Source organism: Ictidomys tridecemlineatus, chromosome 3, assembly GCF_052094955.1.
Source record: "Ictidomys tridecemlineatus isolate mIctTri1 chromosome 3, mIctTri1.hap1, whole genome shotgun sequence".
Lineage (NCBI taxonomy): Eukaryota > Metazoa > Chordata > Mammalia > Rodentia > Sciuridae > Ictidomys > Ictidomys tridecemlineatus.
The window spans coordinates 16,887,035-16,902,979 of NC_135479.1; the positions used below are offsets into that span (position 1 = coordinate 16,887,035).

General features: G+C 50.4%; 1 protein-coding gene across 17 annotated transcripts in view; it reads right to left on the minus strand.

Moving 5' to 3' along the window:
• The window catches only part of Mapt (microtubule associated protein tau), a 95,224-nt gene that overhangs the window by 72,205 nt on the left and 7,074 nt on the right, over positions 1 to 15,945 (minus strand). The gene's annotated exons all lie outside the window — the stretch shown is intronic.

Sequence of the window (15,945 nt, forward strand, 5' to 3'; positions counted from 1 at the left end):
TTAGGACCCAGCAGAGCTGGGGCTTGAACCCAGGCCACACCTCACTGCCACATCAATGAAACTGCAGGATAAATGTTTTCAAGGCACATAACTCTCACAGAGCTAAGAGTTGAGTCTGTTTCCCACTGGTCTGCATCATTCAGAAAAGGTGCTGTCAGTAAGGCGGGCAGGTCGAGGTCCTGAGTGTGAACTCAGCATGATGAGCACACGAGGTGAGCAAGCCCTGAGTAAGAGAGGCTTGGGTCACCATCTACAGGAGGCACCCAGGGCCACACAGAGCCTGAGGGCTGGCTGGCGCCGGCATGGCCCAGTGCCTCTGAGTAAACCAGGGACAGCCAGCCTTCCAGGCTATCCCATCCAGCCTCTGACACAGGAGTAAACCCTGGGCCCACTGGGGCAACCCACTGTGGCAGGCCCACCATTGCTTGGCTGTGGCCACATGGCCAGGGCTCCCTGCTCAGGAGCTGCTGGGTGAGAGGCTCCATCTCTCTGCCCTCGGTGAACTCCTTTGGCATCGTGCTTGATCTGAGTCCAATTCAGGATCTGAAGCAAGTTTAGTTAATTCTATCCTTCATTTTGGCTCCTGTGGCCTTTCCTGAAGGTTCTTAGGACCTGCCCCAGCTTGGAGGACTTGCTAGAGGGCATCCCAATGTCAGTCCCATCTTTAGACCATGATCCCATCCCATTCTCAGTGAGAAACCCTGAGTCACAACAGAAGAGACCCAAGGCTGGAGAGGGGAGACTTCAGGTGACACCTGTTCTAGGTGCTCTCTTCTTCAGAGAGTCTCTGGGTGTCAAAATGTAGCAACAAAACAACATAAAAGTTTTAGTGAACCCAGGGGGGCCGTAACAGGGTGTGTGTGTGTGTGTGTGTGTGTGTGTGTGTGTGTGTGTGTGTGTATGTGTGTCTTTCCCTGATAGCCTCAGCTTCTCAAGGACGGGGACTAACTGGGGTCCCAATTGCCCAGTGCCTGGCACACAGGAGGCATTTCAATGGACACACGGGACATCTTCAAACTTTAAGGCTTAACTTGCCTAGACACTGGGTATTTTGATAGGATATAAAAGAAGACAATTAATAAGCATCAGACTAAAGGAAGCCTGAGAGGGCAAACTAGAAGGCCTTGGTGATGAGCCGCACCGTGAGCCAGGCACAGAGCCAGAGAGGGGCCCGGGAACCAGGCAGTCAGACCCAGCTGCTGAGGGCCCTGGGCTCTGGAGCTCTGGACCTTGCTAAGGGGAATCTTCTAGCGCCCTGATCCTCACTTCTGGCAGGATGGTGCTCAATACACCAAGGTCTCCTCCCTTTCCTCAGAATCTCAAATCCTCACCTTAGAGTTGGGTGTGGTGGTGCACACCTATAATCCCAGCTACTCTAGAGGGCGAGACAGGAGGATTGCAAGCTTGAGACCGGCCTCAGCAATTTAACCAGATCCTATGTCAAAATTTAAAAAAAAAATTTTTAATAAGGTCTGGGGGTGCAGCTTAGTGGTACAGTACTTGCTTAGCCTGTATGAGATCCTGGGTTCAATCCCTAGTAAAAAGAAAAAAGGAAAAGAAAACCTCAGGAGTTTCTTCCTATAGTCTAGCTTGAATTCTCTCCAGATAGAGCATAAACCAAACAGTCCATGAGCACATAACAGAATTCTGAAGCTCTGGAATTAGTCACCCACACTTGGCAACAGGAGTATTCAATGAAATACAATTTCTGATTTATCTTGAGGAATCAGGATGATCTGCTACACTGGGTTCTCATTTCAATTAGATGCCATCCTTAGCACCACACCAGAGGGGACATTGGGTGAAATGATGCTCCATGGGGCTTTTTACACCTTGTCCCTTGGGGTAACTGGCGGTTAGTTGTCACCTGTTGAGCTATACAATCTGTGGCCCTCTTGGCTTTCTCTCCAGGCCAGCTGTGCTTCCTCCAGAGCAGGCCATTGACCACAGGAGGTGGGGTGCTGGGCTCCTGGCTCAGGGCATCCACGTGTGGAGGCTAAGCAGCCTCCGTGCCCTGACCTGGGCATCTTCTGAACGGTGTGCTCATCATGTGTCTAATAAATGTGCAAAGACGCACATCACTGGCCCATGCTGGCCTTCTGAGCTCACTAGCAATGTCATCATTATTCCATGTCCACAGCATGGCGGGTGCTGAGCTGGGCTCACCTCACTAGTCAGCTGCCATACAGCCTTTCAGCCTGCTACTACTTTCCCCAGGCCCAACAGCTGGACCCTGCAGAGGGGCTCTGCTGTCTTGGGGACTTTAGATGTTTCCTTTGTGGATTGGGGGTGATGGGGGTAGGGTGGGGTGCGTGTGGGATTCCCAGGCACTCAAAGGCACCTGGAGGGGAGGCGGCCCACACAGCCACCCCATTCCCTACAAAGTACTCAGGACTGTGGCTGAGGGGCTTGCTCACTTGCTGTGCCACTCATGCTTTACACATCTTCCTTACTATAGCCCTGAAAGAGAGGTGCTCTTATTCTCATTTTCAGATGAGGAACCAGGCTCAGGGAGGTAGAACTACTTACCCAGGGTCACACAGCTAATGGGGGCAGGCAAGATTCAATCCCAGTTAGTGCTCCAAGCCCTGAGCCCTTCCCATCGTATCTCACCTGCTTTCCAGGGTGGCCCACTCCATCTGTGTTCATTTCTTGAGCAGGATAGCCATACAAATGATTCAAGCCACAGTCGGGGAAAGTGGATGGAGTGGCTAAGAAATGGGCCAGTCGTGTTCAGGGAGAGATGAAGAGTGAGGAGCCCCTAGCAGCTTTTATGCTAATAGAGAGACGGGCTGACTTTGGAAAGAAAAAGGAAAGAGAGAAAGAGAAGAAGTGGCCAAAGTGGATTTTAAAAATGACCTTTTCCACCCGTCCATCCCGGGATCTCCTGGCGGGGTCGCAGGGCTCCCGTTGTGGGCCGGCCAGCGGGAGGTGGGCTGCTTTCCCACGCTGTGTTCCATCTTGGGAGCTGCTCCACCTCCCTGGGCAAGAAAACCTCATTAACTTAATTGATATTTTTCAGCAGCAAACGCTGCTCTGGTTATTTAAGCCGAGGGCCTGGTCATGGAGGGAGGCCGTTCACCCAGGATGTCACACCCACCTGCTGCAGAAATCCCGGGTCACGGGAAGGATCCGTGCTCATTTTTTAACAGAACAAAGACAACTCAGCCTGGCTGCTTTAGGGAAGGGACATCACCAGGGCTCTGTTCTTTGAGAGGCGGACTTTTGGTTTTGGTTTTGGTTTTATTTCTTTTTCTCCTGAGGCCATGTCCTGGCCACCAGCCTGAGACAACTCTAGCTCCTGCCTGGCACATACCCGGGGTGACCACTCAGCCTCAGTATCTGTCACTCAACACAGGCTGGTGCAACCCTCCCAGGCAGAGCTCAGCCTCTGTGCCAAGCGACGTGATTTGTCCAAGGGAAGAGACAGCAGAAGAGTTCTTCACACTGTGGAGGAGTGGGGAATGTTCTGGAAAACTGCTGCTGAAGAACGGTCTGCAAATCAGATCAGCAGTTCCTGGGTCTGGCCTCCATCACTTGAGAGGATAAGCCTCCGTTTCAGGGGATCTCAAACATGGGCTTCCTTGCTCTCACCAGCCTGGTGGGCTTGAGGGTCCCTCTCTGGGTGGCCCAGCCACCAGAGGGAGATGACGTGGGGCACGGGAGGTGGTCGACTTGAGGAGGGAGGCAAGAGACTTCTGCTGGCCCAGCTTTGCCATGAACTTGCTGTTACCTTGGGGCTCAGGTCCCTGTCTTCTCAAGCGGCTCTGGTGCCTGTTAAAGTGTAGACTCATGTTCCTTCATGTGATGTTGGCACCTCTCTGGGTTTTTCTCAGCATAACCTCCGACAGCAGAGGAGGTGTGGGGAGAAAGGAGGTCCCGCAGGGAGGCGGAAAGGGAAGCGGGTGACTCCGTGGAAGGAAGTCGCACACCTGGGAGCTGCTCCCAACACCTTGATCATCCTCTCTGGGCCGTCCTTTCCCTCCTCCAGTGCCCTGGTCAGGTGGTTCACGAGGACCACTGGGGAGCTGGGCTGCCGTCAGGAGCAGAAGAGGAAGTTCAGGCAGGACGTGGGGCTCTGGGGAGTTCAGAGCCCTGCAGGCGAAGCTGGAGATGCTCAGGGTGCAGTCAGGTGACACCACACCCCTGCCTCCCTGGAGAGCATCCACGCCCAGCGCAGTAATTAAAACCCTCTGAGAACTGGCCTGGACACCTCTAAGGCTCCACATCTGGTTGCTCCTCTGGGTGTGGATATTGTCCCTGGAGAGCATGATCTTGGGCTGCGCTCTCAGTCCTTCAAGGAAGGTGGCGGGGGAGTGGGACGCCATGGATTCTGGAGGAACCCTAGCCTGGCGCAGTGTCGAGGAGCCTCGGAAGGACTATGGGGCGGGGTGTAGAAGTGGCACCCAGGGACAAACTGCAGTGGCCTGGCTCTGGATGACTGTGTCCATTTCCTCCTGTACTAAATGGGAAGTGCCACCCAACGCAGAGTGGTGAGGAGGATGTGATGAGGTCATTGGTGTGAAAACACTAGGAGGAAAAATAGCCTCGAGGTTGTTTTGGATATAAGGTTCAGCATTAAAATGGTCAAGTGACACACTAGCCAGCCTGCCTTAGGGGACTGGTCCATGGGGCTCTCATTCAGATGCAGGGACCAGGGTGGCTCATGGGCTCGTTCGGGTCGTCTATGACAAGGATTAGACATTAAAACACAGCAGCCCGTCTCCCCCTACCCGCCTACCCCGGCCACCTCTGCCTCCAAGAGAGCTCTCTAGAAGATTTCTCTGTGTTCTGCTACGTGTTTTGTGCACAACACACACACACACACACACACACACACACACACACACGTGTTGTGTGCTCCACTTCCGGTAAGTTCTATTCCTACGGTTCATCTGGAAGTGTCCCCTGTCGGAGGCAGTGAAGTGCCAGGCTAGCCCACGGGGCCTGGGGTGGCTGAGCTTGCATCTCCCAGGGTTGCTCAAGAGGGTTCAGCCAGGTGGAGCTTCTTACCCAGGAAGGTGACACCACCTTTTAAAAGAAAATTCTTCCAGATATCTTCACCCTTTTGAAGTGTGCTGGCACATGAGCTTATTTGTCTTTTTTTTTTTTTAAGTAATATTTAAACATGGAAAAAAGGATCAATAGCACGAAAGGCTGTGGCGGGAAGTCGGCAGCTCCTTGCTCCCTGCCTCCCTCTCCGGAGGCTGCTGTGGGATCGAGTCTCCCTGCAGAGCCGGGCTCCACGCCGCCGCCGGGCCCCCTCACACGTGGCTGCTCTCCTCGAGGTGGTGCCACCTTGTCCCTCTCTCGCTTTTCTCATGGGCCACACAGCTGAGGGGCATCCCCTGCATGTGCAGGGTCCCACTGACTTCTTTGGGGTCCACACTTAACACATGCCCCTAGACCCCTGTGTGACACACTTCTCCAGGGAGTCCCTAGCAGAAGCCTCTGCTCACAAGGCAGGAGGGATGCTGGGGCGGAGGTGCTGTCACGGGTGTCCCTTGGAGTGGCGGTGATCTGGCCCAGGCAGGCTCACTGCCCACACCCTCTGGGTCTTTGCCACCTAATCACAAGCAAAGGCATCTCGCTGCAGTCGGAGCAGCGTCTTTTTAATATGGGGAGATCAAGCAGCTTGTCACGTTCAACACCTGGTCCTGCTTTTCTTCCCCCCTGGGATGGACCTGCTTTTCCTTCTTCTTTTTTTTTTTTTTTTTGACCAGGCCTGGGTATTGGTTGGGGGCAGTTCTGGGGTGTCCAGAACCCCTGCCTGTTCCACATGACCCACGACCCCTAAGAGCCCTAGCACTGTGGATTCTGTAGACATCATTAAAAGCCCGAGGGTGAGGGTCTAGGTATAAGGGAGCCAATAGTAAATGACAGACCCTCGTCCTCCCTGGGACACTGCCTAGCCCCAGCCCCTGCCCACTGATGTCCTGGCATGAGGGGGCAGCCCTCTTCACATGGGAAAATGGGCCATGTCTATCCTGCCCCTTGTCACGTGCACTTCTGAGTGTGATGTGACAGGAAATGATGGAGACATTGTGTTCCCTCGAAGGCTCCTCTAGGGGACATGGGGTCTGTACCTCCTCCTGCTTCTGCCCCATCCTCCTCAGGCCTGCCGCCACGTCCTCTCCTTCAGCAACCTGGGCCACCACCCCATGGAAGGGTGGGAAGCTCTGGGGCTGTGGGATTCCAGGCGCAGCTTGGGGCAGGATCACTTGAGCTGTTCACAGCCCTATTTCACGTGGTTCTCTGAATGGTTGGTGACTTTACCTTGAGGCCCTCGGTTAATGCCTAACTCACCCTGATACACAGCTTCTGTATTATCGTAGGTACTCCAGTGACTGGGGAAGGAGTATGTCACTCACACCTGTCCAAGTGCCCCCTCTTTTGTCCAGAGGTGGCTAGTGAAGTTCAGATTGAGTGTGTACAAAGCCCACTTCCTGAGAGCTCCCCCAGCTTCCTTGCAGATTTCAAAAGCCCCTTTCTTTGGCTCTGGCTATGACGGTTGCCAAGTAAAATACAAGTGGCCCAGTGAAGTCTGAATTCCAGATAAGCAACACCTAACTTTTTTAGTGTCTGCCCCAAACATTGTGTGGAGTGCACACACTGTGCTGCCGAAACAAAATGCCACAACTGAGAAGCTCCATGCAGCAGATTTCCATTCTCCCACAGTTCTGGAGGCCAGAAGTCTGAAATCAGTATCACTGAAATCAGGGAGTTGGTAGGCCACGTGGCTCCCAGAGGCTCTAGGGGAGAATCCCTTGCTGGCCCTTTCCAGCCTCTGGTGGCAGCTGGCAACCCTTGGCTTATGGCCACGTCATTTCCTCTGTCTCCATCACACACTGCCTTTGCCCCTGGACATATGTGATTGCATTTGAGACCAGCCACAATACTCCCTGATCACCCCCTTATCTGGAAATCCTTATTTAATCACACCCACAGAGACCCTTTTGGAAAATAATCCTGGGGAATCGGACCTGATATCTTTGGAGGATATTCTGCAGCCTGCTACACTTGTGCTAAAAAAATTACTTGTTTATGTGACATCCAAATTTAACTAGACACTTGTGTTTTTATTTATTTATTTACTTATTTTTTCTTAGTTCTCGGCGGACACAACATCTTCATTTGTATGTGGTGCTGAGGATCGAACCTGAGGGCCGCACGCATGCCAGGCGAGCACACTACCGCTTGAGCCACATCCCCAGCCCCGACACTTGTCTTTTTAATTTGCTAATTCTGACAGCCCTGCCTGGGTCCACACCTATTAGGAGACGGCAGTCTGTGGTGATTGGCTTGCTCTGCTTGCCCCCTTCCTTGTAGGTGTGGGGGCCCAGAACACTGACCCAGCCATGTTCAGGAAGATCTTGTGTCTTTGAAGTGGGGCTCAAGGTTTATGGTGGCATTTCAGTCCTCAGGAGAATCTGAAAGAATTTGGTTTAACTTTTTCAAAGATTATGGCAGGGGCTGGGGATGGAGCTCAGTGGTAGAGCACCAGCCTACCTTGCGAGAGGCCCTAGGTTCCATCCCCAGCACTGCAAAAAGTGAGAGCGAGATCGTCGAAAATGTGTGTGTCTTTCTACGGTCAGCACTCAAAATACCACATGTGGATCTGCACCTATGCACCCTTCGGAAGGTAGAAAGAGGAAAAAAATCCCAAATGATGCATTTGTTTCTTTGATTGTTCTCAAGTCTCTTTAAAAAGGCCTCAGCTGGGTTTGGCGACACACACTCCTACAGTTACAGCTACTTGGAAAGCTGAGGAGGAGGATCACTTGAACCTAAGGCTTTGGCCAGCCTGGGCAACACAATGAATCCCTAGTTCAACACAGGGTGAGGGGGGATTCGGGTTTTAACCCATACTGAGTTTACTCACTTATCCATTTATTCATTCACTAAAAAACAAGTGGCACTTACCCTGTGCCATGCACTATGCCAGGCACTGAGGATACAAATAAACCATCACTCAGCAGATGGGTGGGTCAGGGAGCCTGTTCCCTAGGGAAGCCCAAAAGAGGAGAATCATCTGATGTCGTTAAAACTAGACACAGATGATGGGCACCAGTAATGTGAGAGTAGAAAGTTTCAACTGACTGGATTTGAAACCAGAGAGAAATTCAGTCAATGTGCCAATTATCTTTAAATTCTATAGAATGTTTTTAGCCTTTAGTTGTCCCCCAAAATTATTTATTTATTTATTTATTTGCCTCTTTTTGTGTCTTCTGGATCCCTTGAAGTACAGGTGAGCTTCAAGGCTGGTCCTCTGCCTCTTCCCACTACCTCTGACCCCAGGAGTCACATCTGGGAGTTGCCATCTCCTGGGTCCGCTGGCAGTGCCTGCAGCCCCCAGCTATCCCCTTTCAGCTCACAGCAGAGCTGCTGGACCCCAATTTCTCCCCTAATCTGTCTCCCATCACTGTAGTGCTGGGAGCACTTATTGGCACAAATAATGCCCACTCCCAGCACGTCTTATGCTGAACAGTTTAACTTTTATTTTTTCAAAGGAAAAAGCAATCCATTTATTTATCATATAGTACAAGTCCTCCAGCTACGATCCCAGGCCTCTGCCCTGTGGAGCCAGCCAGCCAGCCAACCAACCAACCAACCCACAAACCATCTATCATCTTTTTTTCTTTGTCTTTTGGGGGTAAAAGCAGCAGGATCTCTCTTCTGCCCAGGCACTGGCAGGTTGATAAACGGCAGGAGCCCCCACCCCAGGTAAAAGCAACGAGTGGAAAAGCTGGGTGAGCTCTGGGGAGCCAAAGCCCGGGTTAAGGAGCAGAAGTCCTGGGTTCAGATTTCCCATCAGCCTCCAAGTGGCCGAGTGATTTCAGGTGCCACTTAACTTTCCTGCACCCTGCTTAACCTCCCTGAATTTCAATGTCCTACTTTATAAAAGAGAAGGATTTTTTTCAGTGTTGGGGATCAATCCCAGGGCCCCATGCACACCAGTCAACTACTCTACCACTGAGTTATACTCCCAGCCCCAGAATTCTAGAATTTTTTTTTTTCCAGTACTGGGGTTGAACTCTGGGGCACTCTACCACTGAAGAGCCAGGCTTACTAAGTTAGCCAGGCTGGCCTCTAACTTGTGATCCTCCTGCCTCAGCCTCCTGAGTCACTGGGATTCCAGGCATGCACCACTGTGCCTGGCTAGAATTTTTTTTTTTTAATATTTATTTTTTAGTTTTAGGTGGACACACATCTTTATTTTTTTTTTATTTTTTATGTGGTAATGAGAATCGAACCCAGTGCCTCACGCATGCTAGGCGAGTGTGCTACCACTTAAGCCACATCCCAGCCCTAGAATTCTTAATTTACAGGTTCATGTCAATAATTAAATGACATCAAGTAAATCATAAAATACCATCTACTTGTAAGCAATTTGGAGAATTGGGATCACATCCCAGCACCCCAAAATCTGTGACCAGTGTGCTCTGGATTGTCCAATTGGCTACAGGGAGAGATGGCCTCTGCCCAGCCCTTAGCTGCACCAGGGCTGTGCACAAAGTTGCCCGCACTCTGCAGCTCCTGCTGGATCCAGAAGAGCTAAGCAGACCTGTGCTCAGGCCAGGCTGCCCATGTTCTCTCCGGGGGCTTCAATTTTCAGTTCTGGGTGCTTTTAAAGATTTTCTTCTAGAATGCCTCACTGCTCACTCTGAATACATTTTATAGTCTGAAATGATCCCTGACTCCTTCTACTAAGAAAAAAACAATAAAACCAGAACAAAACAAAAACTGGAAGTGGGTAGGAACTTACTATGGTATCTTCACTTTTTTACTTTTTTTTTTTTTTTTTAAGCTGATGGATTTTTAAAGTGCTGGGGAGAAGGTGGGAGGCAAGAGGAAAACAGAAATGGCTGCTGTTTTGGTGAGAGGGAGGGTGTGGGGGAAACTTATGTCAAACCCTGAGGACGCCCTGGGAGGGTGCAGGTTCTAGGTAACCCGATGTGCAGGGTCCCACTTGCATCTGTATGAGCTGCTTCCTCGGGTGCCCCCTGTTCCCAGTGAAGCACACGGGTGTAGACACGGGGAATAATCGTGGGTGTACCCAGCAAGCTCAGCCGCCCCTCCCTCTCTCCTTTCCTGGCAGCAGCGGGCTTGCTGTGCCGGCCCTGCCAGGGAAGCTGCCCCACTTTTAATTACATTTCTCCCGGTAGATGCTGCCGGGGAGGGGAGCAGGTCCTCCTCTTGCCTGAGTTTACAGCTGCGCTCCCTGCTCCCCCCATCTCCCTCTTTGGCCTCGTGGCCCCCCAAGCCAATGGGGAGGCTGTGAACATTTCTCATGCTTTACATGAGCAGGAAGAAAAATGAGTGTCTCCGCTTCCTAAGTGTGGACCTATCTGTGACACTAAATTTGGTTCTGCTGTCACTGGCGACATGAAGCGGCAGCCTGGTTTGGAGGCTTGCTTTCCGTTTAAAATAATTTCTCCAGGCTCTGGTTACAAGTGACCCGTTCCCAGGGACTGGAGGGCACGCATCCCTGGTCCTTAGCACCAGGACAGTCTGCTGGCTCCTCTGCTGCTGGTAGAGGGGGCCTAAGCGGGAGGCCTAAGGGGGCCTGAGGGCAGGGCTCATGCCTCCACTGAGGCACCCCTTGCCTCCCGTCCAGTTGTGACATCTCTGCACTGCAGTTCTCCTCTGCAGAATGGGAAAGTAACGCCCTTCCTCACTGGGGAGTGAGGATTGAATGGGGCAGTATTCTTGGTAAAATAAAGGGTAACCTGCATCTTCACACAGCCAAACTAATGTGGACCACCAGGAGGTGTGTTAGGTTGGACTGAATCAGGGCAAAGTCACAGCAATAGAATATTTCAGAAGAAATGTGATTTTTATTATTTTCAAGTGCACAGAGCAACGGAACTGTGGATTAGTAGGTGGAGGACCTTCTTTATTAAAACGTAATGTGCAGCTGACAACAGTCTGTGATCGATGAGTGCCCAACTATTTTCATCCAGAGCAAGTGGGTTGAGCTCTGGGACTGTGCACACATCCAGGGGACAGGACAGCCCCGGGGGACACAGTCTCTGCCCTCAGAGCAGATCCTGAGGGGAGACGAGGCCTGCACACACAAAGGCAGACAATGAGGTCTTAGCCACCGCAGCCCGGATCAGGTGTGGCAGGCCCTTGGTCTCGAGTACCAGCAGTGTGGCCCCTTCAGGGAGGACGGAGATGGGTGTTTTAAACAGAGGGAGGCAGAGACATCCTCCACACAGGCAGCAGGAAGTGGGACTGGACAGGGAGGCTGAGCAGAGGTCCAGGACCAGGCAGGTGGTGCGAGGTTGGAGTTGGCTTAGCAGGTGACGGAGAGCCTGATCAGGGACTCAGGCTCCACTGAAGACATGACAGATGACAGGGCTGCTGTGGGAGTTTGGAAGTGGTGTGCGAAGTGGGCTGGATGTGAATTTTGGAATTGAAACTGGGAATAATTCATTATTGTTTCCATGATGATTGAAATGGGGGGGGGGTGACAAAGCCTAAATCCCTTTTGGCTTTGGTGAGGATGGGACTGGAAGGAGGGCTCCAGAGCCCGTGTAGGGGGGACACTGAGGGATCTCTTTCAGGATGTGGAGGAGGAGCGCAGCTCTAGACTGTGTGCTTTGCTGTACTGGGGACTGGAAGGCTGTGACCCATGTGAGTGGACGAGGCAGTAATGAGGGCACACCACTGTTACCAAGAAGCAATGACATGGGCCTCTGGACACCCAGGTTCTGGCTGAAGCCCAGCCATGAGGAACAGGCCACTGCCAGGGACGGGCTACACACGGTGACAGACTCTCCCCCATCCACACACTGGAGAAACCCTCTGTGCTCAGGGAAAAGGCAAATGAACTTCAGGCCGGTTCCAGTCAATTCAAAGCCATTCCATGAACGAGCAATCAGAATATTATACCATCAAAGTCAATGCCCGGCTTTAATTTAATCACTCTTGCCGTAATGGATTCCCATCTCCAGCCGAACACTGAGCGCAGGGAGATGCTGCCCCTGGGCACAATTAGAATATGAGATTCTATACCAAGTCACCGCCTGATTAGTAAGGAGCTGAAAACCCCAGAGAGATTCTGTACCAAGTCCCCAGCTGATCAGGAAGAAGCTGAAAACCCCAGAGAAAACAGAAAAGGTCCCAGGAAATTCCATCCAAGGGTCATAACATGAGCCAAAAAGGAAGTTCCGGCCCCTTTCCAGAGAAGTCTGCACTGGCAGGGGCTGGAAATTGCTTGAGGTCAAGCTAAAGCCACCCCACCCACCCTCCTGCACCCCACTTTGGGTCTCCTTCTCTCTAAAAAGGGGACAGAAAAGATCAGTGCAGACTGGCCTGAGGCTGCCTCACCATCCATCCTGGGCATGGGCCCTGTGACCTGGAGTACACCCCTGGGAACCAGCTGCCCGCCTGACTGGAGCTAAGGAGCCAGGGGGCAGCAGCTGTACCATTTCACATTCCACTCAGCTCAGGAGGGACTCAGATCAGGCACCTGACTGCGGCTCCTGGGAAATCTCCCTCTCCCTGTGCACTGACTTCGGAGATGCTCCGAGGCATTGAGGCATTCAAGAATGCTTCCTTTCAGTTCTGTGCTTCCAGGGAGAAGAGGGACTGCCCACGTCATCATCCGTTCTGTGGGGGAAGTCTGCATAATCCCCACTTTAGAAGATCGGAGATCCAGGAATCCTTCATCTTTGCCAAAAGCTTCCTAGTTGGTAAATGGGAAGTCAGCAATTAAAGCCAGGGGGTAGCGAGTCCAAGCGGCCAGTGATCACAGGGTGTGAGGCAAGGCCTGCCTTCTGTAACTCAGTCTTGTTGACAACAAAATATTGGATCATTTTAAAAAGTCCTTTTTTTAAAAACTCAGACCAGATTGTCAATTTATAACATGAATCCTGCCGATTAAAAAAATTCTTTTTTCCTACCTGCCCCATCAACCATCAAACCTTGGTTCATGATTTTCTATAGCACTGTTGTGACCCTGAAAGGGATGCACTTCAATGTACTCAGTCTTCATTAGCACTCCACAGGGAGCAGAGTGCATCTCTCTCTGGCCTTTTCTCAGGCATAGATGAGAGGCCACAAAGGGGAGGGACTTCAGGACCAAAGGAGGCGGCCCTGAGCCCCACAGAGGTGCCCAGGACGCCTGCCTGTCATCCCCATAGGCTTATCCATGGAGAATATTAATAGGTTTAAAGAAGGGTCAAGTGAGTCTGTGATTCATCGCTCCATTATCCAAGCAGATTTAGGGATGTTTTGCAAAATCCACTGATGTGTTTCTGAAGTGGAGACAGACTAAACTGTGGCACCTGGGGTACAGCAGAATGGGGACCTGCTGGGGACCTGCAAAGACTTTCCCTTGGTCTTAGGGACAAGACAAGACAAGACAAATGGATGGCAGGAGGGCTGATGACTCCTCCAAATGTTATCCCTGGTGTTTCTTGTCAATGGGCAGCACCAAAGGGACAAGTTCATGAGTCTCCATCATGATTTACACTGGGCCTCAATGCAGCAGGAGGTCGAACGGGGTTTTATTTACACATCCAAGTTTTGCTGGGTTTAAATTGTGATGTACCACCAAAGCAGAATGCTATTCAAGTTTCAGCAAACTCAATATTAAAAAATCCAGACATATAACAAATAAGGTAGTGAATATTCACACACACACACACACACACACACACACACACACACACACACACATACACACACACACACCAAAAAAAAATGATTCTTTAATTTGTAAGCTTCCCTTAAGCATTTAAGCATTGGGCATCGGATTATTAATTAATTGGTTGTTTCTCTCTCTGTGTCTCTTTCAATCTCTTTATTTATTTATTTTTGGTGTTGGGGATTGAACCCAGGGATGTTCTGCCACTGAGCTACATCCTCAGCTTTTGAAACAGGGTCTCCTAAGCTGCTAAAGCTGGCCTCAAATTCGAGATCCTCCTGCCTCACTAGGGCAATGGGTATATGCCATGGTAGCCAGCTCAATGAGTCACTTTTTGAGGGGCAGGTCATGGGAGGAGGATGAGATAAGACAATCAGAAATAAGCACCCCTGAAATGATCTGAAAAATCAATGATAGAAATGGATTTGGTTTTCGTCCAGGATAGTTCTGGGTGGTTTTTATTTTTTATTTTTATTTTTTGCAGGCCTGGGGATTGATCCTAGTGGCACTTGACCACTGAGCTACATCCCTAACCCTGTTTATTTTTATTTTTAAAATTTGAGATAGGGTCTCACCAAGTTGCTGAACCTGGCCTCAAATTTGTGATCCTTCTGTCTCAGCTTCCCAAATTGCTGGGATGAAAAGTATGCACTCCACTTGTTTGGTGGGATTTTTCCCCTTGTTTTGTTTATATTTTGTGGGGTTTTTGCTACCTCCCCCCAATTCTGTTCACATATGATTTGATGTAATTCAAGGGGACCAGTGGGCCTTTCCCTCAGGGGAGGGGCACAGTTCTTTGGTTCCACCAACTGGTTCCTCCCAGCACTTCCTTCTTGTCATTATGTGCTGGCTGCAGATCACATGACAGGCAAGTACGACCCAGGGGTCTCTAATATCCTGTGATCCCTGGGGAGGAGGACATGAGGATAAAAGTGCACCCTAGTACTTCTGTGGTTCAACTGCGACCTAGGTCCCAAGACAGCATCACCAGCCTCCCAGGAAAACAACACCAGGCCATAGGCTGGGAGGAGCCGGAGCAGCTGGAACCGGAGATAATCACTTCCTTCTCCTCTTTGATGCCTAGATTTAGCAGTGGGGTGGATAAGGCCAGAGGAAGGGCCATGAATCAAGCGTAATTATCAATGGCTTCAGATTAAATTCTCACTTGCTGATTTCAAACTGTTTGTAAGTAGTTGGGCCTTGATCTGAAACTCTTTCCTAAGGAGAGAACTTATTTTGCGTCTGATGGGGAGAATTTTGTGATGCCCCCTTCAGCTGGAACTCTGTGAATGACTTCAAACTGCTGGGTCTCTGAAGACAACTCCGAGGGCGGGCAGGACTCCACCCACCTTTTACTTCACACAAAAGGTCTCCCCAGTAGGCCTCTCCTGACACCCTGAAGAGGAAATGGAAATGCTCAAGGCTGGGTTCCACTGGGCCTGAGGTCTGCAGCCACCGCCTCCTGCACCACCAAGAAGCACCACCAAGCTTCTCTGTGCTTCAGAAACCTGCCCAATCCATTCTTGGTACAAAAATCACACAACTTAAAAGAGATGCAGGCTGATGGAATACAAGCGTTGAATGAAATCCTTGACTGGTTTAAAGAAAATTAAATTGACTGCTTTAGAAAGACTACATAAAAGTGGGTGATTTTTTATTGTCCAATGAGGTGTTAAAAATCATTAAAAACCAAAACGGTAAAATAGCAGAGGGATTCTGCACCCAGCTTACTCCACTGTGTAAATCCAGCATCAGAATTGAACTCCAGAGACCTAGATAACACATTATGAGTGTGGTATAGACAAAAAAAAAAAAAGACCACCAGAAATTGCAGCCACTTAATCTAAACACTCAGAGAAGGTCTGGGCCTGCATTAAAAGGTGGGTAAACAGACACACATCCATTGGATTTAAGTACAATGTTCAAAATATATATGCACCATTTAAAGATGATATTCTGTTATAATGACTTTAAAACATGTATTATGATTCTCAGTCTTGCTGATAAAAAGAATTCTTAAGCCTCATTCATCACTTATTTAGTGATTCATATATGATTCTGCTTAGTGGATGCTTGGAGTTCCTAAGACGCAGCTCATCAGGAGTTGGCTTTACTTGACATTTTCTACTCTGCTCATAGGCCCTGCTCGCCTTCCCTCACCTCCACACTCTGCTGAATTAGTCCATCTGTAAAGCTTCCCCACTTCTACTGCCCTCGCTACTGCCTTCCTTTCTCAATCATCAGAATAAACTGGAAAGATCTCTGGACCTTGCATGCTGAGCTGGGAA